Source organism: Balaenoptera ricei, chromosome 1 (genome assembly GCF_028023285.1).
Source record: "Balaenoptera ricei isolate mBalRic1 chromosome 1, mBalRic1.hap2, whole genome shotgun sequence".
In the NCBI taxonomy this organism is placed as follows: Eukaryota; Metazoa; Chordata; class Mammalia; order Artiodactyla; family Balaenopteridae; genus Balaenoptera; species Balaenoptera ricei.
The window spans coordinates 169,245,338-169,270,924 of record NC_082639.1 but is presented as its reverse complement, the minus strand read 5'-3'; the positions used below and the strand labels follow the sequence as shown (position 1 = coordinate 169,270,924).

The 25,587-nt window shown below is 41.8% G+C and overlaps 1 long non-coding RNA gene across 1 annotated transcript in view; it reads right to left on the bottom strand.

The window, feature by feature from the left end:
- LOC132353884 (uncharacterized) overlaps nucleotides 1-25,587 on the bottom strand; it is a 49,810-nt gene that overhangs the window by 5,398 nt on the left and 18,825 nt on the right. The gene's annotated exons all lie outside the window — the stretch shown is intronic.

The window sequence follows — 25,587 nt, the reverse complement described above, 5'->3', positions numbered from 1 at the left end:
GCCTCCACCCGCTTGTAGAATGAGCCAGGATCCTGGAGTCATCCTCAACTCCTCCCTCACACTCCACATTCAATCCATCACCCAGTGCCACTTCTCCTTCTTCCTGTTTTCCACCATCGATCACATTTTTGAATCCCCACTGCCGCCCCCTAGTCTAAGCTATCTCACCTGGGCCACTGTAACAGCCTCCTAATCGCCTTCCTGGCCCTACTCCCCATCCTCTCCTACCAAATTCTTCACCCTGCAGCCACATTGTTCTTTTCCAGATATACTCTGATCGTGTCACTCATTTAAAACCCTCCACCACTGGCCATTATCACGAGGATAAAGCCTCAGGTGTTCGTCCAGATCTTCCCAGAAGCAGACACAAAGTTAATATTAAACATGTAAGGATCTTCTTTGGGGAAATGTCGGTGAGAGAAACGTGAGAGACTGGGAGAGCCGTCAGACTGTGATGCGAGTCTGACCCCCAGTGAAGGAGAGAGGCGAGAAGGGAAGGTAGAAGTGTCCCAGACTGCTGTGCAGTCTAAGGAAGGTTCAGCAAAGCCACTGAGTCCTTGAGCCAAAGCTGGCATCGCGGGAGCCCCGTGCCTCCCGGGAATGAGCCTGCCCTGCGTTGTACCCCGAGGTGCCCAGGCACTGCCTGGGAGCAGCCAGGGAAGCCACGCTTTGGTGTGAGTGGATTTTAGAGCGTGGCAGCGGGAGCTCTCGGCCAATTACACTCCACGGAGCTGGAGGTTTCCAAGGTGCATTCATCCGGCCACCACATCCCAAGTCCTCGACGTGCCGGCAGCCCACCTCTTCAGCTCCTCTCCTGCTGCTCTGACACAACTCACTCTTTCCCACACCTGAGTCTTTGTAAATGCTGTTTGCTCTGCCTGAATTATCCTTCCTCTTACCTCTCCTGCCCCTCTTCCCTTTACTCAGTGAACTCTTCAGATCTCACTGTAACATCACTTCCTCCAAGAGGCTGCCTCATTCCTCTGCCATGTCCTCCCATAACCCTGGTCCTTCTCTGTCCACACTATTCATCTTATGTGTTTAATGCCCAACTCGTTTTTCAGACTTGACTCCAGGAGAGCAGGAACCATGACTATTTTGCTCACTGTCAAATCCCCCAAGCCTGGCATGTAGTAGTTGCTCAGTCAAATATTGGTTGTTGAGTCAGCAAGGTCACCTGAAAGACAGGGTACCTTCCAGGACAGCCTGGTGTATGCGAAGAAAGAATGTCACAACTAGGGGAGTAGTCAACCACGGAGGCCCAGAAAAGGGAAGCCCAGGGGCAAACGTGGCAGAGCCCAGGCGGCCACTATCAGTTGTTTGAGCTCAACATCACAACCACCTATTATGTGCCATTGAGCACCTACTATGTGTTAGATGCTAAATTAACCAAGGAGTAGAACCTTGTGAAGTCTAATGAGGGGCTTATAGTCAGTCCGGGGGAGAGACAACCTGTCAGCCTCCCAGAAACTCTGACTCTTCCAGCAGGTGTTACACGCACCTATTATTAAGGGTAATGTTTAAAATATTTAACTTATATGGCAGAGGTGCTGCTCAGTCAGAATAAGCTCCAGCCATTAATAATTTGTGGAGTCATGGAGGGTATTCTGCTGAATATCCACTCTGACTGAACGCCAGCAGAGACCCCTGCCACTTACACCGGAGTCGTACTTCCCACCACACTTGTTCTGAGCCACACCCACAAAAGGAAGCCCCCTCCCCAGCCTCACTCCCTGCCCCTGCCTGTTGAGTTGGTTGGGCTGATAGAACTAGCTGATCTTATTTCTCATTGTAAGTGATGGCTTCATGCGTCGGTCTCTCGTAAGCCTACTTGGGTCCCAGCACCACTGAGCCATGGTGACCCACCTTCTTTAGGGCCAGGCTAACTTGTGAGCCCCCTTCCCTGCAACCCTGGACCTCTGTTGGCTGCCATTTGGGCCTATGAGTGGACGCTCCACTGGGAGCAGGTGGGGTGGCCTCTCAGAAGACAGGCCCCGGCGCATTCTTCCAAGAGGTTGCCTCTGATGTTGGAGTCGTGTGGGAGCTCAGTACCAGGTAATTGCAAACTGATGACGGATTTAGTCTTAGATCTCAATACCAGACCCAGAGTAGATAGCCAAGGGCTGCCACCCAGAGGCGTAGGAATTAGTATGAGAATCAAGCAAGAAAGTGCTGAAAGCGGGGAACCCGTAGTAGCAGGGAATGGGAAATCAGGCATTGTGTGTGTGTGTGTTTATTCTCGTGTGTCGAAGATGCAGCAGTATGTGCTGCTATGTCTTAAAGACACCATTCGTGTCAGACTAAGAGGTGCCAGGAGTCCCCCTCCCAATTACTTGTTGCTTGGGCTTCAAGTTCTCCAAAGTGGATATTGGTTCAGCGGTCCTAATCCTGGCACTCCCAGACACAGGTAGGGTAATGATTGATCCTCAAGCTTGTTGACATGAACTTTCACCCAGCACCCTCAGAGCAGAAGGCACCATGAAACGCCTAAAACTGAGCTACAGTCTGGCTGCTGGGCTGTACTTAGAGAACAGTCGTAGTTGTTAGAGCTGCACAGTGCGTGTGTGTGTGTGTGTTTGGAGTTGGTGTTGAGACAAGCTCCTATATGAGGGAGGGAAAGGCACAGCCAAACCCTCATTTGGGGGCTTCCATCCCAGGAGGAAAGGTTTCTCCCAAGAGCTATGAAAAAAATGAAAGCAATTTAGAAGGCTGCCTGGCCCGGGGGAGTTAGGAAGCATCCGCAACAGGAGGCTGAGGACAGAACAGGCAGCAGGGGTTAGAAGTGGGGTGGAGGGAGGCTGGGAGACACTACACTTCAGACCCTAAGATGGGGGCTGCCCAGGGGGCTCAGGGTTACACAAGAGAAGTGGCCTGTAACTGAAATATTAAAATGTATGGAATTCCTGCATGGATGGTTCCCACGTGGAATAGGAAACTTACCTTAGAACTCTCAGATTATGTGAATGGCACCAGAGGATGTAGTACAGTGGAAAGTTTCTCAAAGTGTGGTTTGAGGATCCTCTGCCTGAGAATCAAATAAGGTGTTTGCCAAAAAGGCAGATTCTTGGGCCACACCCTGGGCCTACTGAGCTGGAACCTCTGAGGGTGGGGCCTGGGTGTCTGCTCTTTTATCTGGTGACTCTTAAAGCTTCCATGGTCTAAATGCTACCAAGAGGTCACACAATCAAGTGAGGAAGCAGAGAGGACGGCTTCCTGTGCCTCCCACACAATTCTCAACTTTTTAGGAAGTACCATAGAGGAAGGCAAAGTAGATAAAGGCAGTTTTGTTTTGTTTTTTTTTTTGGACTTTGCAATTTTTCTTTTATTTTAAAATTTTACTTTATTTTTGAGAACTTAAAATGTGACGAGACAATGGCATGCTTTCCCCCCACCAGCCCCCAACCCCCAGGGGCCTTGAATGCTCTGTGCAAGGTGACCTGTCTTACCCCACCCTCACAGCCTGCTTTCCGGCAGGAACTTGACTCCCAGAGGGGGTCTCGGCCAAGGTCTCCAAGAGAATATGCAGTTTCCTGACTTGGGGAGGTGGGGGGTCTCCAGGCCTGAACACTCAAGGTCAACACAGAGGGCCTAAAAATAGAGGCCGGAGGCCCAGTCCAACATAAAAGAGCAAGAGGCCTCCCTGGATTTCCAAAGAATGATCTGAACAAAGGAGCCTGACGCCCTCTAGTGGAGAGAAACTGCTTCCCAGTCAGACCAACAGGGCTGGATGCTGAGCCACCCTGCCAAGCAGTAACCAAAGGGGTGACATGGCCCTGGAAACACCACCTCCCTAAGATCCCTGACTCAGGGTAGAAAGAGGAAAAATTGTACTCCCTGCGTTTGCTAGCTTCCATGTGATTTTAGAATGCTTTCCTAGGGGCTTCCCTGGTGGCGCAGTGGTTAAGAATCTTCCTGCCAATGTAGGGGACACGGGTTCGAGCCCCGGTCCGGGAAGATCCTACATGCCGCGGAGCAACTAAGCCTGTTCACTACAACTACTGAGCCTGCGCTCTAGAGCCCGCGAGCCACAACTACTGAACCCGCGTGCCACAACTACTGAAGCCTGCACACCTAGAACCCGTGCTCCGGAACAAGCCACTGCAAGGAGAAGCCCTAGCTCTGCAACGAAGAGTAGCCCCCGCTCGCCACAACTAGAGAAAGCCCGTGCACAGCAACGAAAGACCCAACGCAGCCAATAAATAAATAAATAATAAATAAAGTAAATCTATATTAAAAAAAAGAATGCTTTGTTATAAGGCACACGGTTTTAATAATGAGTGCCTTCCATTATGACCGGATTTTAGACTCTTTTCATTATTTCTCAGTGAGATTGAGACTGCTACCACTAAATTCACACACACAACATATAATCTGTAAATGTATCCAAGTACCTCAGACTGCTGCACAGAGAGGTCTGTCTGGGAAGGCTATTCTCTTGGAGGGACATCAGTCAGAGCTTTGGGACAGGTGTCCGGGAATGGTGTAGGAGGAAGGGGACCCATCCAAACCAGGAAACCTGGCTGAATCATTCCAGGTACTCTCCATGGGGGCAGGTGTCTCTGCTGGCTAAGTTGTCTTCCCATCTGAAGATATCAATTCAGTTACGCTTAAATCAGAAAGACAATGCACTCCTGTTGTACACATTTTGAGAAAGAAAATGTACAGATGAACATTTGATATACAAGTAGATACACAGAAGATCCTAAAGTGCCTACTTCGGATCTGAAGGAAATCAGATCGTGACTGAAAGACACCAGGCTTTTAATAAAAGCTTAAAAAGTAAAAGTGCACAACACCTCACACCCATTAGGACAGCTACTCTGAAAGAAAGACAGAAAGACCAAAAGAGAGAAAATAAAAAGTATTGCCGAGGATGGAACTCTTGTGCAATGTTAATGGGAATGTAAAATGGTGCAGACATTGTGGAAAACAACATGGCAGTTCCTCAAAAAATTAAACATAGAACTATCATCATCATATGATCCAGCAATTCCACTTCTGGGTATATACCTAAATGAATTGAAATGAGGTGTCTCAAAGAGATATTTGTCCACCCATGCTCATAGCAGCATTGTTCATGATAGCCAAGAAGTGGAAGCAACTCAAGTGTCCTTCAACGAATGAGTGGATAAACACAATGTGGTCCATCTATACGATGGAATATCATTGTCTTAAAAAGGAATGAATTCTGACACATGCAACAACATGGATGAACCTTGAAGATATTATGTATGCTAAGTGAAATAAGCGAGGCACCAAAGAACAAAAATTGTATGATCCTACTTAAATATGAGGCACCTAGACCAGAGAAAACCATAATGCAAAAAGACACATGCACCCCAATGTTCATTGCACCACTACTTACAATAGCCAGGTCATGGAAGCAACCTAAATGCCCATCAACAGACGAATGGATAAAGAAGATGTGGTACATATATACAATGGAATATGACTCATCCATAAAAAGGAACGAAATTGGGTCATTTGTAGAGACATGGATGGACCTAGAGACTGTCATACAGAGTGAAGTAAGTCAGAAAGGCAAAAACAAATATCGTATATTAATGTATATATGTGGAATCTAGAAAAATGGTACAGATGAACCGGTTTGCAAGGCAGAAATAGAGACACAGATGTAGAGGACAAACGTATGGACACCAAGGGGGGAAAGGGGGGTGGGGGGGGGTGGGGGGATGAATTGGGAGATTGGGATTGACACGTATACACCAATATGTATAAAATTGGTAACTAATAAGAACCTGCTGTATTAAAAAAATAAAATAAAATAAAATTCAAAAAAAAAAAAAGAGGCACCTAGAGCAGTCAAATTCATAGCGACAGGAAGTAGAACAGTGGTTGCCAGGAGCTGGGGGAAGTGGAGGATGGGGAGTCGCTGTTTAATGGGTATGGAGTTTCAGTTCCACAAGATGAAAACGTTCTGGAGAACTTTGGGTGATAACGATGCATCAGTGTAGGTACAGGGATTGTAACAAATGTACTACCCTGGTGCAGGATGTTGATAGTAGGGCAGGTTGTGTAGACAGGGGTATACGGGAACTCTGCACTTCCCGCTCAATTTTGCTGTGAACTTAAAACTGCTCCAAAAAATAAAGTTTAGTAATTTTTAAAAAAAGTTCTGGAGATGGATGGTGGCGATGGTTGCATAACAATGCGAGTGTACTTTAGCACTACTGAACTGTATACTTAAAAATGGTTAAGATGGTAAGTTTTATGTTATGTGTATTTTACCACAACTAAAAATAAAAATAAAGTAAAAAACAAAAGGCCAAAGGAGAGATGGGCTAGAAAGGGATTGCAATTTAGGAACCTTAGAACACTGTACATTTTTAAATGTCATAAGTAGATGTTACAGCGTTTCTAAAATATATTTTAAAGTCTATCTTATATGAACAAGAAAAAATTTTTAATTTCGGTAAATAAAAGTATACAGAATAGATGCTTATCAGGCAAAGACAAGAAGAACATGTGGTAGGCAGAGGAAAGGAAGCAGAGGGAATAAACATTTTAGGGCCTTTGCTCTGCAGGGAACATCACTGGGGGCCTGGAGGAGAGCAGAGAAGGAGGGAGGCGTGAAACAGAGGGAACTCAGCCCTCACCCGGGATCCAGGTGAATCACTGTGACTGTGCTGATGTCATCTGGTGAGGAAAGTGGTCATTTTTTAGGTTGGAAAATTGCGGGGTACGGAGATATGAGAAAAGCTTTTGTTCCTTCCACCCCTCAGAAATCTTTTATCACCTCTCATCCTCCAAACCATCAAGTGGGAGCAGGAGAGGAAGAAAGAGTTAGAAGAAAAGGCAGAAATATTAGCGGCAGGGTTGACATTTGTTTTTCACTTTGAGCAGAAGGGAAATCTGTAAGTGCTGATGAGGTCCAACCCTAAAGGAATATGGCATGCAGGAGAAGTGCGGTGACAAGCCAATAGGACCGATGTGTCCAATGAGAGCAGTCCCTTCAGAGTCAGCTCCGTGCGGAAGGCAACCAACCACCTTATGTCCGTGGAGAACTCTGATGGCAAACATTTCAAAAGAGTGGACCGGAATTTCCTTTAATACCTTCACTGCTGGCCAATCTTTGTCCTTTCTGGGGGTGGACTGAATTTTTGGAAACAGACACAAGTTATTCACAACCAACTGATGCGAATTAAGAAAACCAAGCTGATTTCCCCCTTGTGGATCATATGCTGATTCTTACATCAATTTGAACAGAAGAAATCTAAAGCATGTTCTAAGCCAGGCACCCACGTGGTGCTTCCTGCGGTGATTTGGGAGGGTAACATTCACTTAGGGGTGTGAGCTGGAGACAAAGTTTCACACAGCTTTATCCTATCATCACGTTTTGCAGCGTTCACAAATCCCAGATAATTCTGGTCTCACGGTTTTAAACACCCTCAAATAAACGCTATGAAGATCTATGGAAGATCAACAATAATTGCCTGGCTGCTTCTTGTATCTGCAGATGTTGCCATTGCTGACAGTGGTTGCCATGTAGACCTAGCTTTGAAAAAGGCTCTGAGACCAAAGTTCTCTTCAACTCGTGCCAAGACCAGCTGCTCTTTAGTTTAAGAACAGAGTGTAGATGCCACTAAGCCTGGCACTGAAATGACCCCGTAAGTCAGACTCAGGCACCTCTTACTGCATGTACTTCCAACTACCCCCGGCTCCCCAGGGCTGATGCCCAAAGACCAGAGCCAATCACAGAATCATCCTTTCCCCAAAGGTCCATATTTATCAGATGTACAACACTCCATGCGTTTCACAGGATGGGTATAAAATTCCATTTAGAGCATTTTCCTATTTTTTCAGGTAACTATTTCTGCTTTATCCTCTTTTGAGCGTTTCCGGGACTGTACTTTTGTTTTAATTTCAAGGAAATGGGCCAATTTTGAGCTGTATTAATCAGAAAATGAGGTCATTTAGACAAAGACAGTCATGAGCAGGAAAAGGACAAGTGCCCTTTTGTGGAGAGGGCGACACTCAACTCTCACCCTGAATAGCCACCTCACACTTTTCTACTGCCTCTTTCTTTGGCCAGAAGAAGCAGGCACCTAGAAGCAAGGAGGGAAGGGGAAAGAACGTGGAGGTGAAAAGAAAGCCCTTTCCTCTCTACTGCTAGAATCAGGCATTCTCCTCACTAAATTCTGGATGGATTAAAGAGAAATTCAGAAAAAAATATATAAGAGAAATAAATATGTTTTTCAAATTTCTATCTCAGCAAGACTCTTTAAGCTTTGATTGGATAGAATACTTAAAAAGACAATGAAATTTTTTCAATCTTTATTATTTATTTTAACTTAAGATATTGCATATTTACAATAGACAAGGAAAGAGGAGGGGAAAAACAAACCCAGTTAAATGTATTTTATTTTACTTTTGAGCTTCACCTTAAGTAGCACTTATTTTTGAGATACTGGGATGCCCGTAACAAATATAAATATATATTTTATATTATACACACAATATATAAAAATGTACATACAGTGAAATGCAGATATTAAATATACAATTCAGTGAGTTTGGATATGCGTACACATCCATATAACCACTACTCTGACAAAATACACAACAATTTTATTACCCAGAAAGTTCCTGATACCCGCTTCCAGTTAATCTTCACCCCCCAGAGGAAACCACTATTCTGATTTCTAGCCCATAGATAAATTTGCCCATTCTTAAACTTTTTACAAATGGAATCATACCATATGTACTCTTAATGTGCCTGTCTTCTTTTACTATAATATTTTTGTGATTTACTCATGCTGTTGCATGTATCAGTACATTTTTTTTTTTTAATGGTCTTCTTTTTTCTTTCTTTTGGCTTCGTTAGGTCTTTGTTGCTGTGTGTGGGCTTTCTCTAGTTGTGGCGAGCGGGGGCTACTCTTCGTTGCGGTGCACGGGCTTCTCACTGTGGTGGCTTCTCTTGCTGCGGAGCATGGGCTCTAGGTGCGCAGGCTTCAGCAGTTGTGGTACGTGGGCTTCAGTAGTTGTGGCTCACGGGCTCTAGAGCGCAGGCTCAGTAGTTGTGGCGCTCGGGCTTAGTTGCTCCGTGGCATGTGGGATCTTCCCAGAACAGGGCTCGAACCCATGTCCCCTGCACTGGCAGGCAGATTCTTAACCACTGTGCTACCAGGGAAGCCCAGTATATTACTTTTTATTGCTGAATATTCTATTGTATAAATATACAATAATTTGTTTATCCATTCTGTTGATAGATATTAGAGCTGTTGTCAATTTTTGACACAGGAATAGAACTGCTATGAAAATTCTCATTAGAAACTTTTTCTGGACATTATGTTTTATTTCTTGTGGATAAATACTTAGGAATGGAATAGAACAGCTGGGTCATAGTATGGACGGATGTGGAACAGTTTTTCATGATGACTGGACCGTTTAACACTCTCACCTGTATGAGAGTTCCAGCTGCTTGCTGTTCTCACCGCATTTGGCATTGTCAGGGCGAGAAATCGTATCTCATTGGGGTTTGAATTTGCATTTCCTTGGCAACTAATGATGTTGAGCATCTTTTCATGCCTTTTTAAACCATTTGTTTATCTTCTTTTGTCAGGTATCTGTTCAAGTCTTTTGCCCATTTTTAATTGGGTAGTCTGTCATTTTGTTATTTATTTATAGGAGTTTTTTATATATTCTGGATATGTCTTTTGTCAAATACATGTATTGCAAAAATTTTCCAACAATCTGACTTGTCCTTTTGTTTTTTGTTTTTTTTATAAATTTATTTATTTTATTTATTTTTGGCTGCATTGGGTCTTCATTGCTGTGTGCAGGCTTTCTCTGGTTGCGGCGAGTGGGGGCTACTCTTCATCGCGGTGCACGGGCTTCTCATTGTGGTGGCTTCTCTTGTTGCGGAGCAGGGGCTCTAGGCACGCGGGCTTCAGTAGTTGTGGTGCACGGGCTTAGTGCTCCACAGCATGTGGGATCTTCCCAGAGCAGGGCTCGAACCCATGTCCCCTGCATTGGCAGGTGGATTCTTAACCACTGTGCCAACAGGGAAGCCCTGTCCTTTTGTTTTATTGATGGTGTCTTTTAGTAAGCAGAAAATTTCAACTTCAAAAAACTCCAATTTATCAGTTTTTAATTTTATGTTTAGTGCTTTTTTTGTGTCTGCTCTGAGAAAACGTCCCCAATCCCAAGGTCATGAAAATAATGACCTAAATTTTTTCTAGAAGTTTTATAGTGTTAGCATTTACGTTTAGGTTTATGATGGGGACAAGGTTCATTTTTTCATATACATTTATCCAATAGTTCCAGCACCATTTATTGAAAATACGTTCCTTTCCTTATTGAATTACCTTGGCAACTCTGTCAAAAATCAATTGATTATCTATGTGTGGACTCTATATATTCTGTTCCATTGATCTATTTGCCTTTATGCCAATACCATTCTGTCCTGACTACCACAGCAGTCTTGAAATCAGATTCTGTGGAGCCTTCAATTGTTCTCTTTCAAGATTGTTTAAACTATTATAGGTTCTTTACATTTCCATTAGAAAATTTTAATCAACTTGTCATTTCCCACCAAAAAGATTTTAATTTAATTGAGACTTTAACTGGCACATTGAATTTATGGATAGATTTGGAGAGAACTGACATCTTCTAATCTACAAACATGATATATTTCTCTATTGGTTTAGATTTTCTTAAATTTCCTCATGATTGTCATGTGGTTTTCATGGTAAAGTTCTGCATGTATTTTGATAAATCTTTTCCTAATTTTTTTTGTTTGTGGATACTATTAAAAAGAGATTTTTTAATTTCCATTTTAAACTGCTTGCTGTGAGTATATAGACATACACTTAACTTTTGTATATTGACCTAGTAATCTGTGACCTTACTAAACTCACTTATTAGTTCTAGTGGTTGTTTCATAGATGTCATATATGGTTATGTCAGATGTAAATAGTTTTTCTTCTTCCTTCCCAATCTTTACACCTTTTATTTATTTTTCTTTGCCTGATTGCAATCATTATGGCTCTAGTACAATGCTGAATAAAATTGAGACCATTCTTGCCTTTTTCCCAGTCTTAGGGAAAAACATTCAATATTTCATCATTAAGTATGTTAGCTATAGGTTTTTCATAGGTGGCCTTTATCAGAATGAAGAAATTCCCTTGTACCCCTAGTTTTCTGAGATTTTTATTATGAATGAGTGTTGCATTCTTTCAAATGCTTATTCTACATCTATTGAGATCATATGGTTTTTCTTTATTCTGTTGATACAATGAATTACTTTGATTGATTTCCAATATGAAACCAATCTTGCACTCATGGGATAAATCCCATTTGGACTTGATGTATTGCTCTTTTTACACATTGCTGGATTCAATTTGCTAATATTTTGTTAAAGATTTATGTATCCATATTCATGAGGGATATTGATCTGTAATTTTCTTTTCTTGTAGCATCTTTGTCATATTTTGGCTTCAAGATTATTTATTGCTGGTGTCACCAAACAAATTGGAAACTCTTCCTTCCTCCTTTGTGTTCTGAAAGGATTTGTGTAAGATTGGCATTATTATTTTTTCCTTAAATGTTTTATTGAATTTACCAATGAAACTATCTGGTTCTGGAGTTTTGTTTGTGGGAAGATTTTTAATTAGGAATTCAACATCTGTAATAGACAATATTTGTAAAAAGGGACCATTAAATTTTTGTATTTATTTTTGTGTCAGTTTTGATAATTTGGATTTTTCAAGAAATTTTCTCATTTCATCTAAGTTTTCAGATTTAGTGTCATTGAGTTATTTATAATATTCATCTATTATCTTTTTAACATCTGTAGAATCTGTGATGATACCCCTCTTTTATTGCTGATACTGGTAATTTATGTTTTCTTTCTTTATTTTTCTTCTTAATCAGTCTTACTGGGGTTTACCAATTTTATTAATCATTTTAGAAAACCAACTTTTGGAATTGTTAATTTACTCTATCACTTATTTTTTATTTTGTTGATTTCTGTTCTTATCATTATTTTTGCTGCTACTCACTTTGGGTTTAAATCACTCTTCTAGTTCTGGAAGTAAAACTTAGATCATTAATTTTAAATCTTTCTTCTTTTCTAACACTGTAAGCATTTAATGCTATAAATTTTACTCTAAGCACTGCCTAGCTGCAACCCTCAGTTTTTGATAGGTTGTATTTTTATTCAGTATGAAATATTTCCTAACTCTCCTTGTGATTTCTCCCTTGTCCTATGGGTACTGCTTAATATCCAGATATGTGGGACTTTTCTAGTTATATTATTATTGATTTCTCATTTATTCCTGTTGTCAAAAGAGAACATACTATGTAGGACTGAAATGTACTAAGACTTATTTTATGGTTCAGCATATGGTCTATTTTGATGAATATTCCATATGCACTTGAAAAGAATTGATGGCATTTGTGATAGACTGAACAATGGCCCCAAAGGTATCCAGGTCCTAATTCTTGGAAACTGAATGTTACCTTATATGATGTATTAGTCAAGTTCTCAAGAGAAACAGAACTAATAGGATGTGTGTGTATAAATTTATAGAGAGAGAGAGAGAGATTTTAAAGAATTGGGCTCATGCAATCATGGAGGCTGGCAAATCCAAAATCTGCAGGGTAGTTGGCAGGCTGGAGACCCAGAAGAGAGTTGCAGTTTGAGTCCAAAGGCCATTTGCTGGCAGAATTCCCTTTTCTTCCAGGGAAGTCAGTCTTTTTCTATTAAGGCTTCAACTGATTGGATGAGGCCCATCCACATTATGGGGGGTAATTTGCTTCACTCAAAGTCTACTGATTCAAATGATAATCTCATCTTAAAAATGCCCTCACAGAAACATCTAGAATAATGCTTGACCAAATATCTGGGTACCATGGCCTAGCTAAGTTGACACATAAAATTAACCACATATGGCAACAGAACCTTTGCAGATATGATTAAGTTAAGAATCCTGAGATGGGAAGATTATCCTGGATTATCCAGATGGGCCCTAAATGTGATCATGAGTGTACTTCTAAGGGAAGCAGAGGGAGATGTGATTACAGAGACAGAAGAGAAGGGGATGCAATGATGAAGCAGAGAGAAATCTGAAGATGTTATGCTGCTGGCATTGAAGATGGATAAAGGAGCCATGAGCCACAGAATGCAAGCTGGAATCTGCAGGAGAAACCCCACTAAAAGCTGCAAAAGGCAAGGAAATGGATTCTCCCCTAGAGCTTCTGGAGTGTGCACTGCCTTCTGACACCTTGGTTTTGGCCCTGTGAAACTAATTGCAGACTTCTGACCTTCAGAGGTAGAAGAGAGTGAATGTATGTTGTTTTGAGCCAACCGGCTTGTGGTAATTTGTTACAGGGGCCATATGAAACTAATACAGATTCTACTGCCTGGAAGCGGGGTCCTGCTGTAACAAATACCTGAAAACACAGAGTAGCTTTGCATTTGGGGAAAGGATAGACTCTGGAAGAATTTTGAGAAGCATGATAGAAAGAGCCTAGATTGCTGTGAGTAGACTGTTAGGGGAAATATGGTTGCTAAAGACTCTGTCAGTGGGCTTCCCTGGTGGCGCAGTGGTTAAGAATCTGCCTGCCAATGCAGGGGACATGGGTTAGAGCCCTGGTCTGGGAAGATCCCACATGCCGCGGAGCAACTAGGCCCGTGAGCCACAATTACTGAGCCTGCGCGTCTGGAGCCTGTGCTCTGCAACAAGAAAAGGCCGCGATAGTGAGAAGTCCGCGCACCGCGATGAAGAGTGGCCCCCACTTGCCACAACTAGAGAGAAAGCCCTCGCACAGAAACGAAGAGCCAACACAGCCATAAAAAAAAAAAAAAAAAAAAAAAGACTTACTGCCTGTTAAAAAAAATAATAATAAAATAAAAATTGTTGATGATTAAAAAAAAAAAAAGACTCTGTCAGTGATGGCTCAGATGGAAGTGAGGAGCACAGTAGAAAAGCCCACATAATCTTAGAGACTACCTAGATTGTCATAAACAGACTGTTGGCAAAAAATATGGATGTTAAAGGTGCTGCTGGTGAAGGTTCAGAGGAAATGAGGAACATGTGATCAGAAGGGAGGAGGATCCTTATTATATCATGGCAGAAAGCTTAGCTGAATTATGTCCTCCTGTTGTGAGGAAAGCAGAACTTGTGAGCAAGGCACTTGGATGTGTAGCTGAGGAGACTTCCAAGCAAAGTGCAGAGGATGCAGCCTGGTTTCTTCTTGCTGCTTATAGTAAAATTTGAGAGGTAACAGATAAATTGAGGGAAGAACTGTTAAGCACCAAGAATTGATGATTTGGGAAACCCTCGACCCATCCAGATTGCAAAAGATGCTAATTAGGAGAGTCACTGTCCAAAAAGCAGACTGTAGAGAGAAGGCCAAGGGTGTGGCTGGAGAGCCATTTGCTAGTGCTGAAGAGGTGAGACACGTCACCGTGGATCCCCCCAGCCATTTCAGCAGAAGGCAAGAATAGAGATGGGAGACTCCAGGGAAGCTCTGTGGAAGAACCTCTTGTTTCATGGTGTGATTAATGTCCTTGACATACACAAGGGTTTTGAGAATGTTATATCAGCAGAAACACTGCCAGCTCGAACTGAAAGAGAGAGGGTGAAATGAAACAAGGTTGTCACCAAAATTCTAGAGGCCGGTAACAGGCTGATAAAACTACTCTGCTGCAAACACGTGCTACCCTTCAAGAAAAATGAAGATGGGGAAGCAGGGGGCAGGGTAGGGGCGGAAGCCTCAAGCCACAGAGGATAACTCCTGGGTCTTGAGACCTAATGGAGTTTGGCCAGTTGGATTTCAAAATTGCTTGGGGCTGGTGACTCTTTCTTCCTTCCATTCTCTCCCTTTTGAAATGGGAATGTCTACAGCGGTTATCCTGTGCCTGTCCCACAATTGTATTTTGGGAGCAGGTAACTTGTTTTATAATTTTACAAGTCCACAGATGGAGAGGAATTTTGCTCCAGGATGGATCATACCCAGAGTCTCACCCATACCTGTTTTAGATGATATACGTGATGAGATTTTGAGCTGATGATATTTAGACAAGATTTGTGGCTTGAGATGATACTGTCATAGGTTGAGACTTAGGAGGATGCTAGGATGAGGTGACTATCTTTTCTATGTTTTGATAGACGTGACACTTTGAGGGCTGAGGGTTGGACTGTGGTTGACTAAAAAATGGTCCCCAAAGATATTCAGGTTATAATCCCTGGAACTTGTGAATATTACCTTATATGGCTTTAAAGAAAACCTCAGTCCTCCTCTTTTTTGTCTCTCCTTTACTCTCACACTATTATCACACTCACAACACTTCTGACACCAGACGTGTGAGAGTTTTTCCCACACCAAGCAATTGTATGACACCAGATGAGTGTCCTACAATTCAACTCAATTCTGACACTATCTACCTGGAGACAGCATCAGATCCCATAAGACTGCCCGCCCCCCACCTTCCATCTCAGATGCCAATCAAAAGTCCACACTGTTACCTGTGCTTCTGACCAACCAGCTGTAAATTGGAGGTTCCCACAACGCTCCCTTTGGTTTTGATTAATTTGCCACAGTGACCCACAGAACTCAGGAAAACCGTTTACTTACTGTTTACCAGTTTATTATTAAAAATATGATAAAAGATACACACGAACATCCAGATGGAAGAGATGCATGGGGCAAGGTATATGGGAAGGGGCATGGAGCTCTCATGCCCTCTCGGGGCCCACCACTCTCCTAGCACCTCCATGTGTTCACCAACCTGGAAGCTCTCTAAACCCCAAACTACTGGGATTTTTATGGACGCTTCATCATGCAGGCATGATTGATCACTAACTCCACTTCCAGCTCCTCTCCCCTCTCTGGAGAATGAGGAGTGGATCTGAAAATTGATTTAAAAATTGATCATACCTACATGATGAAGCCACCATGAAAATCCTAATAGTGTGGGGTTCAGAGAGCTTCTAGGTTGGTGAACACATCCATGTGCCAGGAGGGTGAAGCTCCTCAACTCCATGGGGATAGAAACTCCCACGCTTGGGACTCTCCCAGCCTTTGCCTTATGTATCTCTTCATTTGGCTGTTCCTCTGTATCTTTATCATATCCTTTAATAGATGGTAAACATAAGTGTTGCCCTGAGTTCTGAGAGCTACTCTAGCAAGTAATTGAATCCAAGGGGCAGAAGGTCATGGGAATCACTGATCAGTTGTCACGTTGGACACAAGTTGTGGGTAACCTGGGGACCAACTACTTGTGAGTGGCATCTGAAGTCTTGTGGGACTGAGCCCTTCACCTGTGGGATCAATGCCATCTCCAGGTAGATAGTGTTAGAATTGAGTTAAACTGTAGACACCCATCTGGTGTTGCGGAGAATTGCTTGGTGTGGGGAATAACCCCACACATCTGGTGTCAGAAGTGTTGTGAGTGTAGTAGTCATGTGAGAGCAGAGGAGAGACTCACAGGAGTGGTGTGGGTTTTCTATACAAGGGCAAAAGGGGCTTTACATGTGTGACTAAGTTAAGGATCTTGAGATGAGAAGATTATCATGGGTTACCAAGGTGGGCCCTAAATGTAATCACAAGTGGTCCTTGTAAGAAGCAGGCACAGGGACACTTGACTACAGAGAAGAAGGAAATGTGAAGGAAAATGCTACATTTCTGGCTTTGCAGGTGGAGGAAGGGACTACAAACCAAGGATGCAGCTCTGGAAGCTGGAAAAGGCAAGGAAACAGAGCCTCCAAAGGCAGTGCTGCCCACTGGCACCTTGATTTGGGGCCAGAGAAACTGATTTCAGACATCTGACCTCCAGAACTGTGAGAGAGTTATTTTGTATTTTTAGCCATCAACTTTGTGGTAATTTGTTATAGCAGCCATAGGAAACTAATACAGTGTCGTTCCAATCTTTATCATTACTGTTGTGTGCGTGCGTGTGTGCGTGTATGTGTTTTGTCTCATTTTATCAATTCCTAAGAGAGGACGGTTAAGCTCTCTCCAACCATGATTGTGAATTTTTCAACTTCTCCCTTCAGTTCTCAGTTTTTGTTTCATGAGCTTGGAACCTCTATTGTTAGATACATACATAATTAGGATGGTCGTATCTTCCTGATGAATTGTCTCTTTTATCATTATAAAATGCCCTTCATCTCTGGTGATACAGTAATACAGTTCAGGGGTCAGCCATGTCTTTGAGGGGAATTTACATGCAGATTTGGGAGGGGGCTCTCCCCTCTGTGGCTCCTTCTTTCCAGGATGGTCTCCCCTGATTTCTAGTTACTCTGCCAGCCTCAAACTCCATGCTCTGGTACCTAACTTTGTGTCTTTGGATACATTTGACTGTGTCTGTGACTGACTGTGGCTTCCTACTTGACTTTTAGTCACCCCAAGCTATTACAGATTGGTCAGTGCCTCCAGGGGAAAGTCACAGAAAAGAGGGATTTACATAGTGCACCTCCCTCCTCAAGAGTCAAATACCCTCCAGTTTCTGCCTGCTTTCTTTGCTCTCCAGTGTCTTAAAATAATGTATTTTTAAAATATTTTGTCTAGAGTTTGTAACTGTTGTCTGTAAGAGGATTAGACTAATATAAGCTACTCTGTCATTGTTGAAACCAGAAACCCCCTTAATTACACTACAATTTTTAAGAACTTCTAGAGTCCAAAAAAAAAATTTTTTTTTAATGCAAACAGCTACCTTGGAAAATGAGGAAGAAACAAATTAAGCAGCTGGCTTGGACCCACTCCTCTTCCGATTAGTGGGGGACATTCCCAGGGAAAGAAAGACCAACGACCTGGTCTAATCTCCTTGTAAATATACTGACAACTGGATATTGTCTAGGAGGAGAGTGCTTATAAACTAAATTCTTTCAGCTTGATGTCTCTGGTTTAGAATTGCTTATCATAAACAGACCTAGGCTCTGGATTTATGACTGGAAAGGGTAATATTATAGTTGTACAACTATTGGGTATAAAATAGAGATGACCTAAATTTAGATAACCTAAATGCCACTCCTCCCCACAACGCCCACTGTGTGAGGTGCCCTGCAAACCTCATTAGAGACTTCATATATTATTCTGAGCCAGAGAGCACATGTCCAAGCAGGAAGGACAGAACCGGGAACCACCAGGGATGTCTCAGACTTCCCCCTGCTTTGCAGGTGCCTCTTGATTATTATATTCATAAATTTGATACTGGCAAGATCTCTGCCTCAGGTCAGTCCAGTTTCATCTGATCCTTTGTGTTAGCTCAGAAAATATTCATAGCAAATATTTGAATGGGGCCAATATCCTTATTACAAAAGCTCATATAAATTATTAAGAAAAGCATCGAGAAACCAAAAGATACATACACATGACTCAATAGGCAATTCACAAAAGAAAAAATGTAAACAAATATAGAAAAAGATTCATACTTCCTAGCAATCAATGTAATTTATAACAACATGGAGTTGTTCTTGTATTTTTTTAATCTTGAAAAATTAGCAAAGATGACACAAACAGATGGAGAGATAAAAGATGACACAAACAGATGGAGAGATATACCATGTTCTTGGATTGGAAGAATCAACATTGTGAAAACGACTATACTACCCAAAGCAATCTACAGATTCAATGTAATCCCTATCAAATTACCGATGGCATTTTTTACAGAACTAGAACAAAAAAAAGTCTTAAAATCTGTATGGAGACACAAAAGACCCCGAATAGCCAAAGCAATCTTGAGGGAAAAAAAGGAGCTGGAGGAATCAGACTCCCGGACTTCAGACTATACTACAAAGCTACAGTAGTCAAGACAATATGGTACTGGCACAAAAACAGAAATATAGATCAATGGAACAGGATAGAAAACCCAGAGATAAACCAAGGCACTTTTGGTCAACTAATCTATGACAAAGGAGGCAAGGATATACAATGGAGAAAAGACAGTCTCTTCAATAAGTGATGCTGGGAAAACTGGGCAGCTACATGTAAAAGAATGAAATTAGAACACTCCCTAACATCATATACAAAAATAAACTCAAAATGGATTAAAGACCTAAATGTAAGACCAGACACTATAAAACTCTTAGAGGAAAACACAGGAAGAACACTCTTTGACATAAATCACAGCAAGATCCTTTTTGACCCACATACTAGAGAAATGGAAATAAAAACAAAAATAAACAAATGGGACCTAATGAAACTTAAAAGCTTTTGCACAGCAAAGGAAACTATAAACAAAACAAAAAGACAACCCTCAGAATGGGAGAAAATATTTGCAAATGAATCAGCGGACAAAGGATTAATCGCCAAAATATATAAACAGTTCATGCAGCTCAATATTAACAAAAAAAACACCCAATCAAAAAATAGGCAGAAGGAGGAGCTTCAAGATGGCAGAAGAGTAAGACGTGGAGATCATCTTCCTCCCCACAAATACATCAGGAATACATCTACATGTGGAACAACTCCTACAGAACACTTACTGAATGCTGGCAGAAGACCTCAGACCTCCCAAAAGGCAAGAAACTCCCCACGTAACTGCGTAGGGCAAAAGAAAAAAGAAATAACAGAGACAAAAGAATAGGGACCTGCACCAGTCCAGAGGAAAGGTTTCCACACACTAGGAAGCCCCTTCACGGGCAGAGACTGCGGGAGGCAGAGGGGGAAAGCTTCGGAGCCATGGAGGAGAGCACAGCAACAGGGGTGCAGAGGGCAAGCAGAGAGATTCCCTCACAGAGGATCAGTGCTGACCAGCACTCAGCAGCCCGAGAGGCTTGTCTGCTCACCTGCTGGGGCGGGCGGGGGCTGGGAGCTGAGGCTCGGGCTTTGGAGGTCAGACCCCAGGGAGAGGACTGGGGTTGGCTGCGTGAACACAGCCTGAAGGGGGCTAGTGCGCCACGGCTAGCTGGGAGGGAGTCCAGGAAAAGGTCTGGAACTGTTGAAGAGGAAAGAGACTTTTTCTTGCCTCTTTGTTTCCTGGTGCGCGAGGAGAGGGGATTAAGAGCGCCACTTAAAGGAGCTCCAGAGACGGGCGCGAGCCGCAGCTATCAGCGCGGACCCCAGAGACAGGCATGGAATGCTAAGGCTGCTGCTGCCTCCACCAAGAAGCCTGTGTGCAAGCACAGGTCACTATCCACACCTCCCCTCCCGGGAGCCTGTGCAGCCCACCACTGCCAGGGTCCCGTGATCCAGGGACAACTTCCTTGGGAGAACAAATGGCGCGTCTCAGGCTGGTGCAATGTTACGTGGGCCTCTGTTGCGCAGGCTCGCCCCGCACTCTGTACCCCTCCCTCCCCCCCCAGCCTGAGTGAGCCAGAGCCCCCGAATTAGCTGCTCCTTTAACCCCATCCTGTCTGAGAGAAGAACAGATGCCCTCAGGTGACCTACACGCAGAGGCAGGTCCAAATCCAAAGCTGAACCCCGGGAGCTGTATGAACAAAGAAGAGAAAGGGAAATTTCTCCCAGCAGCCTCAGGAGCAGCGGATTAAATCTCCACAGTCAACTTGATGTACCCTGCATCTGTGGAACATGTGAATAGACAACGAATCATCCCAAATTGAGGAGGTGGACTTTGGGAGCAACGATATATAAATTTTTTTCCCTTTTTCTCTTTTTGTGAGTGTGTCTTCTGTGTGTGTCTTCTGTGAGTGCTTCTGTGTGTGATTTTGTCTGTATAGCTTTGCTTTTACCATTTGTCCTAGGGTTCTGTTTGTCCATTTTGTTTTGTTTTGTTTTGTTTTGTTTTTAGTATAGTTTTCAGTGCTTGTTATCATTGGTGGATTTGTTTTTTGGTTTGGCTATTCTCTCCTTTCTTTCTTTTTTAAAAATTAATTTAAAAAGTTTTTTAATAATTATTTTTTGTTTTCTATTTTAATAACTTTTTTTAAAAAATCTTTTTCTTTCTTTCTTTCTTTTTTTCTCCCTTTTATTCTGAGCCGTGGGGATGACAGGCTCTTGGTGCTCCAGCCAGGCATCAGGGCTGTGCCTTTGAGGTGGGAGAGCCAAGTTCAGGACATTGGTCCACCAGAGACCTCCCAGCTCCATGTAATATCCAACAGCAAAAATCTCCCAGAGATCTCCATCTCAACACCAAGACCCAGCTCCACTCAACGACCAGCAAGCTACAGTGCTGGACACCCTATGCCAAACAACTAGCAAGACAGGAACACAACCCCACCCATTAGCAGAGAGGCTGCCTAAAATCATAATAAGGTCACAGACACCCCAAAACACACCACCAGACGTGGACCTGCCCACCAGAAAGACAAGATCCAGCCTCATCCACCAGAACACAGGCACTAGTCCCCTCCACCAGGAAGCCTACACAACCCACAGAACCAACCTTAGCCACTGGGGACAGACACCAAAAACAACGGGAACTACGAACCTGCAGCCTGCGAAAAGGAGGCCCCAAATACAGTAAGTTAAGCAAAATGAGAAGACAGAGAAACACACCGCAGATGAAGGAGCAAGGCGAAAACCCACCAGACCTAACAAATGAAGAAGAAATAGGCAGTCTTCCTGAAAAGGAATTCAGAGTAATGATAGTAAAGACGATCCAAAATCTTGAAAATAGAATACAGAAAATACAAGAAACGTTTAACAAGGACCTAGAAGAACTAAACAGCAAACAAACAATGATGAACAACACAATAAATGAAGTTAAAAGTTCTCTAGAAGGAATCAGTAGCAGAATAACTGAGGCAGAAGAACGGATAAGTGACCTGCGAGAGAAAACAGTGGAAATAACTACTGCAGAGCAGAATAAAGAAAAAAGAATGAAAAGAATTGAGGACAGTCTCAGAGACCTCTGGGACAACATTAAACACAACAAAATTTGAATTATGGGGGTCCCAAGAAGAGAAAAAGAAAAGGTCTGAGAAAATATTTGAAGAGATTATAGTTGAAACCTTCCCTAATATGGGAAAGGAAATAGTTAATCAAGTCCAGGAAGCACAAAGAGTCCCATATAGGATAAATCAAGGAGAAACACGCCAAGACACATATTAACCAAACTATCAAAAATTAAATATAAAAAAAATATTAAAAGCAGCAAGGGAAAAACAACAAATAACACACAAGGGAATCCCCATAAGGTTAACAGCTGATCTTTCAGCAGAAACTCTGCAAGCCAGAAGGAGTGGCAGGACATATTTAAGGTGATGAAGGAGAAAAACCTACAACCAAGATTAATCTATGCAGCAAGGATCTCATTCAGATTTGACGGAGAAATTAAAAGCTTTACAGACAAGCAAAAGCTAAGAGAATTCAGTACCACCAAACCAGCTTTACAGCAAATGCTAAAGGAACTTCTCTAGGCAGGAAACACAAGACAAGGAAAAGACTTACAATAACAAACCCAAAACAATTAAGAAAACGGTAATAGGAACATATATATCGATAATTACCTTAAATGTAAATGGATGAAATGCTCCAAACAAAAGACATAGACTGGCTGAATGGATACAAAAACAAGACCCGTATATATGCTGTCTACAAGAGACCCACTTCAGACCTGGGGACACATACAGACTGAAAGTGAGGGGATGGAATAATATATTCCATGCAAATGGAAATCAAAAGAAAGCTGGAGTAGCAATTCTCATATCAGACAAAATAGACTTTAAAACAAAGACTATTACAAGAGACAAAGAAGGACACTACATAATGATCAAGGGCAATCCAAGAAGAAGAGATAAGAATTGTAAATATTTACGCACCCAACATAGGAGCACCTCAACATATAAGGCAAATACTAACAGCCATAAAAGGGGAAATAGACAGTAACACAATCATAGTAGGGGACTTTAACACCCCACTTTCACCAATGGACAGATCAAGCAAAATGAAAATAAATAAGGAAACACAAGCTTTAAATGATACATTAAACAAGATGGACTTAATTGATATTTATAGGACATTCCATCAAAAACAACGGAATACACTTTCTTCTCAAGTGCTCATGGAACATTCTCCAGGATAGATCATATCTTGGGTCACAAATCAAACCTTGGTAAATTTAAGAAAATTGAAATCATATCAAGTCTCTTTTCCGACCACAATGCTATGAGACTAGATATCAGTTACAGGAAAAAATCTGTAAAAAATACAAACACATGGAGGCTAAACAATACACTACTTAATAACAAAGAGATCACTGAAAAAATCAAAGAGGAAATCAAAAAATACCTAGAAACAAATGACAATGAAAACACGATGACCCAAAATCTATGGCATGCAGCAAAAGCAGTTCTAAGAGGGAAGTCTATAGCAATACAAACCTACCTTAAGAAACAAGAAACACCTCAAATAAACAACCTAACCTTACACCTAAAGCAATTAGATAAAGAAGAACAAAAAAACCCCAAAGTTAGCAGAAGGAAAGAAATCATAAAGATCAGATCAGAAATAAATGAAAAAGAAATGAAGGAAACAATAGTAAAGATCAATAAAGCTAAAAGCTGGTTCTTTGAGAAGATAAACAAAATTGATAAACCATTAGCCAGACTCATCAAGAAAAAAAGGGAGAAGACTCAAATCAATAGAATTAGAAATGAAAAAGGGGAAGTAACAACTGACACTGCAGAAATACAAAGGATCATGAAAGATTACTACAAGCAACTATATGCCAATAAAATGGACAACCTGGAAGAAATGGACACATTCTTAGAAACACACAACCTTCCGAGGCTGAACCAGGAAGAAATAGGAAATATGAACAGACCAATCACAAGCACTGAAATTGAAACTGTGATTAAAAATCTTCCAACAAACAAAAGCCCAGGACCAGATGGCTTCACAGGCGAAATTCTATCAAACATTTAGAGAGGAGCTAACACCTATCCTTCTCAAACATAGGAAGAACACTCTTTGACATAAATCACAGCAAGATCCTTTTTGACCCACGTACTAGAGAAATGGAAATAAAAACAAAAATAAACAAATGGGACCTAATGAAACTTAAAAGCTTTTGCACAGCAAAGGAAACCATAAACAAGACGAAAAGACAATGCTCAGAATGGGAGAAAATATTTGCAAATGAAGCAACTGATAAAGGATTAATCTCCAAAATTTACAAGCAGCTCATGCAGCTCAATATCAAAAAAACAAACAACCCAATCCAAAAAAGGGCAGAAGACCTAAATAGACATTTCTCCAAAGAAGATATACAGATTGCCAACAAATACATGAAACAATGCTCAACATCATTAATCATTAGAGAAATGCAAATCAAAACTACAATGCGATATCATCTCACACCCGTCAGAATGGCCATCATCAAAAAATCTACAAACAATAAATGCTGGAGAGGGTGTGGAGAAAAGGGAACCCTCATACACTGTTGGCGGGAATGTAAATTGATACAGCCACTATGGAGAACAGTATGGAGGTTCCTTAAAAAACTAAAAATACAACTACCATACAACCCAGCAATCCCATTACTGGCCATATACCCAGAGAAAACCATAATTCAAAAAGACACATGAACCCCAATGTTCATTGCAGCTCTATTTACAGTAGCCAGGACATGGAAGCAACCTAAGTGTCCATTGACAGATGAATGGATAAAGAAGATGTGGCACATATATACAATGGAATATTACTCAGCCATAAAAAGAAATGAAATTGAGTTATTTGTAGTGAGGTGGATGGACCTAGAGTCTGTCATACAGAGTGAAGTAAGTCAGAAAGAAAAAACAAATACCGTATGCTAACACATATATATTGAATCTAAAAAAAAAAAAAATGGTCATGAAGAACCTAGGGGCAAGATGGGAATAAAGACACAGACCTACTAGAGAATGGACTTGAGGACATGGGGAGGGGGAAGGGTAAGCTGGGACAAAGTGTATATATGGACATATATACACTACCAAATGTAAACTAGATAGCCAGTGGGAAGCAGTCGCATAGCACAGGGAGATCAGCTCGGTGCTTTGTGACCAGCTAGAAGGGTGGGATAGGGAGGGTGGGAGGGAGGGAGATGCAAGAGGGAAGAGATATGGGGATATATGTATATGTACAATTAATTCACTTTGTTATAAAGCAGAAACTAACACATCATTGTAAAGCAATTATACTCCAATAAAAATGTTAAAAAAAAAAAAGGCAGAAGACCTAAATAGACATCTCTCCGAAGAAGACATACAGATGGCCAAGAAGCACATGAAAAGCTGCTCAACATCACTAATTATTAGAGAAATGCAAATCAAAACTACAATGAGGTATCACCTTACACGGGTTAGAATGGGCATCATCCGAAAATCTACAAACAACAAATGCTAGAGAGGGTGTGGAGAAAAGGGAACCCTCTTGCACTTTTGGTGGGAATGTAAACTGATATAGCCACTATGGAGAACAGTATGGAGGTTCCTTAAAAAACTAAAAATAGAATTACCATAAGACCCAGCAATCCCACTACTGGGCATATACCCAGAGAAAACCATAATTCAAAAAGACACTTGCACCCCAATGTTCACTGCAGCACCATTTACAATAGCCAGGTCATGGAAGCAACCTACATGCCCATTGACAGACAAATGGATAAAGAAGATGTGGTACATATATACAATGGAATATTACTCATCCATAAAAAGGAACGAAATTGGGTCATTT